Raw genomic sequence first — 4,386 nt, 5'->3', positions numbered from 1 at the left:
TCTGAATGCCTGCCAGGCAAGCCTATAAACAGGAAACCACCTAATGCTGAGAAACCGGTTTTACTGCTTGGGTCCAGCTAACCAGCAGCTAGTTCCACAAGTGAACCCTCAGTGGGAGTAAGAACAAAGAGAAAGGGTCAGGCATGAAGCAAGTCTCCATTCATGAAGTCATAATCCAGGTTAGGATTTGTCTTCGGGCTCTACTTTTATTTATTCATTAAATATTTGCTGTGCAGGGGGTACAATCAAACAAAACTCACGGCTCTACCTCCCCTGGACTCAGATGCGTCTCGATTCATACAGGATTGCCCCTATTTTCCCAGCCTGAACCCCTTTGTTCCTTAGTCCCCCAGTCTCCGCCCCGGGGCTCGTTAGCAAAGCGCTAGGGTCACACTCAGCACGTGCAGAGTCCTGTGCTGGCTGCTCAGATGTTGATTTCACTACAGTTCAGAGGTCACCACCACAACAAAATTGGCATTCGGGTACCTAGTGTGGTGACATACGCTTTCTGAACGTGTAAGTGACAATTGTGACTGATTGGTGTGTTTTTCCAACACACCCGACGTTAGTGAGTAAGTAGCTCTTTAAAGGCTAAAATTAAGGGTCACCCAATGATGCTGGAGGGCATTAACCCTCACGGAGGACTTCGGGGAGTGAAGGAGTTTGAAGTGTCAGTTTCCCATTGGCCACCTGACAGAGTGAACACCTGTTCCACTGTCTCTGGGAATGGTGAACAGCACGGGAAGGAGCAGGAATTTCTGCATATGAGATCATGAGCCACCAGTCAACTGGTTGGATGATAGGGTTTGGTTTTATAATCTCCTTCCATGAAGCCGCCATATGCTTTTACCTTTAGACTGGGACGCGGTCCCAGGGCCGAACTGCTTGGCAGCTGGTGACTGTTTTTGTTCCAGAAGATTAGAATTACTTTTCTTCTTCTTCTTTTTTTTTTTTTTTGATTATCAACAGTCAATGGTAATCATTTTTTAAAGCCGAGGAAGATAGAAAAGGAAAGAAGAACAAAGAAATAAAGAGTGATGTCACGGCACAAATGATATAATGTGGGGGCTAAGATTAGGAATCCCCTGGGCCTGCACCAATGGGTTAACAAGGCGTAAAGAAACACAAAGTCATAACATGCTTACACCCGAGTTCGGGAAAAACAGATTGGCATGCCAAGAATAGGGAGGCACAAAGTTGCCAAGAATAGGGGGTTGCAAAGGCACCCCAAAATAGGGAGGGGTTACTATACCGCCCAAGATAGAGAGGGAAAGGCAAAGGCCCGAAATTGAACCAACGCAAAGGTGCCCAATACATGGGAATAACGAGATTAGATATTCAGGGTGAAAGCACCCCAAGTTTAGTACCACAGCAGAAAGCTGCTTTCATAGGAGAATAGGGCCAGGGCAGGTAAATTGGTGTATTGGACTTTGGACCACTGCCCTGCAGGCAAAACAGCCCGGAGCAGAGATGGTTAACGAAAGAAAAGGTGTCTTCTTAACCCTGAGGTTACTCCTCCTATCTGTCTCATCCCCTAGGCTGGCAAAGATAAACAGGCAAGGCGCCTCCTCTCTGCTGTTAACAACCATCTACCCATCTGCCCGGCACCTGGATTTTGTTTTATATTGACCCAAACCCCAAACACTGTATATCTTCAAGACCCCCCTTTTCCCCCTCACGTCCTCAAGTTAATGTTCACAGTTTCTTTGTCTCTTTGTACACGCCCATCACGTTTGTAAGCCTTCTGATCTGAATAAATACGAGGCAAGGACCCTTATTCGGGGCTCTTGTCTTTTTCCCCGGACATTAGCCGTCTCTCGTTTTAATCTTCCGTCCGCTCTTTTGCTAAGAAGAAAGAGAACTTTAGACTTAGAGTCTAGGACAATACAATAATTTGCATTTTCCAAAATTTCCAATTTCAAACATTTCCTAATAAATAGGTTTACAGAACGTGAGGGGTTGTGGTTGTTTTTTGGTTTTTAGGAGACAATGGACATTCCATTCTGTTGAGAAGTTGTAAGCTCCATGAAAATCTGAGTTGTGTGTGAATGTATTATTATTAATCATTAAAATGACTTTTGAAGGAGGTGTGTTTCTTCTCCTGGCTTTACAAAAGAATGAACTGATAAAAGAAACTCAGCAGTTCGATACCTAGAGGGTAACACAGCCACGTAGGCTTACGCGCCATTTTGCAAAGGGTTTCCCTTACCTCACTGACTCCGGAACCCAGAACGTTAACCAGGTTCTGCTATCGCTCCTTAGCAGCGCATTTTGATTTAACAGAACTAAACAGAAGTTGTTTAATTGAAATTGATTGGGGTTTTTTTGAGAGTGGATGCTATCGGCTATACGACCTTGGTTGTGTTGGTGTACCTGTTTGGGCGTGGGCTGTGTGAAGCAACATTCTCCCTTGTTAATAGGGGGAGAACGACTGGGAGGGCAAGGAGAGAGCCTAGCAGGCTGGGGGTTAGATGGAGGACCGGGTACAGAGAGGTCATGAAGTTGGTAAGTGACAGAGCCAAGATCTGTGCCTGGATAGTCTGAACAAGGTCTCCCATGTTTTTCCACTCACTTCAGGGGTTCTCGTTGTCCCTCGGGGCTGGGCAGAGACTTGGCTTCCTCAGGAATCTTTCCTCCACTTGTGTCTTCATTGTCCATGTTCTCATCTCTCCCCGTTAGGACTATAGGCCCTGGGAGGCATGAATACTCTCCCTTTTTCCCATTTTGTGTGCCCACCATCTTATGAGGTTGTCAGGAGAGCGGTTTCTGTCCCTACCAGGCGGCTGAGGAAAATGGCGGCCTGGGGATTTGCGGAATACTACAAGGCCACCCTCTGTCAGAGCCAGGGGTCGTACTTAGCTTTTCAGCTCTCGTGCTGGGCTTCTAATCTGGAAGAAAATGCCTTAGCAAGGCTCCTTACAAGCAATTGGGGGCCGGTGATGGAGTTCACAGAATTCTAGAATTGCAAGAACCCGCAATGGTTATCTGAAATAAATGTCGTCATAGAATGGGGAGGTGGCATAGCCAAGGCTGTGATGCATGTTAGCAGAAAGATTGGAGTAGTGAGAACACGGAATTAGCCTGTGTTCTTACTGATTGACGTACGTTATCGAGTATAAATTATTCAGATTTGAACCAAGTGGGTAATGCCTTTACTATCATTGTCCTTGGCCCGCATGCAAAGACTAGTTTTATTCTTAGTGAAACCTATTTATTCTGCTTGGTGCGGGCCCTTATGGGATTGCTTTATCAGGTTTTGTTGTTGTTGTTGTTTTTATTTTTTTTTTTAAATTTTTTTTTTCAACGTTTATTTATTTTTGGGACAGAGAGAGACAGAGCATGAATGGGGGAGGGGCAGAGAGAGAGGGAGACACAGAATCGGAAACAGGCTCCAGGCTCCGAGCCATCAGCCCAGAGCCCGACGCGGGGCTCGAACTCACGGACCGCGAGATCGTGACCTGGCTGAAGTCGGACGCTTGACCGACTGCGCCACCCAGGCGCCCCAAGTTGTTGTTTTTAAATCAACTTTGCTCCCTTGCAGTCCCCTGGACCTCCCCTCCACGCCACAGTCGTCCCTCCAGCCCCCCAGCCCCTGTACCCCCCACGCTCTCACCAGCCCTTTGTTTTCCTCATGGCTGCCTTCCAGCTGGGCTCCACACACCCCTCTAAGGCCATTTCCTGGCTGCATCCTGAACCAGTGCAGCAGTTGCTAAAATATTAATGGCTCCCTGTGTGAAAAATAACACAGTGAAGCCTGCTGTAAATTAAAATTGCCAGGGAGGTGGAAACGAAGCAATGGAAGACGTTAAGCAAAGTCAGAACACGAAAAATGGCCTTATAGGGCAATGGAGGCAAAGGAGGGTATCTTAGCTCTGCTTCCCTTTCACGGCACCAGGCGTCGCCACGGGAAATGGCAGGTGCGTTGGCTGGGATTCACCATCTTGGCCACCTTTGGTTTTGCCCGGCTGCCTGCTCTCCTGGGTCCACGGGGGAGAGGAGGAGGGAAGGGCGGCACAGGTTTGAAAACAAAAGGTAAACTGTGTGGATAAGAGGAATAGGGGCTCCCAGAGTTACAAGTGCATGTGGCAAGCTGGTGGGAGGGGGGCTGAAGGAGGCTGATGGCAAATCAGGTTAGGTTCAAAGGCAAAAACGTGGTTCTACCCTCGGTCCGGTCCTTAGTGAAGGCACTTGGTGCTTTATGTCTTAATTATTAGATTCGCCAGCCAGACTCTGTCCTTGCCATCGTTGTGGTCCCGGTGCCTCGCACGGTGCTTGGTGCTTGACACAAATCACAACGCTAAGTGACATTTGCTGATCGGCTGGCGTGAGTCATTGGGAAGGAGAGGGGCAGACAGCAAAAATCGACCCTTAACATTTGCAGCGCAG

The sequence above is a fragment of the Puma concolor genome, chromosome E4 (assembly GCF_028749965.1).
Source record: "Puma concolor isolate L17-30 chromosome E4, mPumCon1.1.hap2, whole genome shotgun sequence".
NCBI classification, from domain to species: Eukaryota; Metazoa; Chordata; class Mammalia; order Carnivora; family Felidae; genus Puma; species Puma concolor.
Note: the sequence above shows the minus strand (reverse complement) of the source record.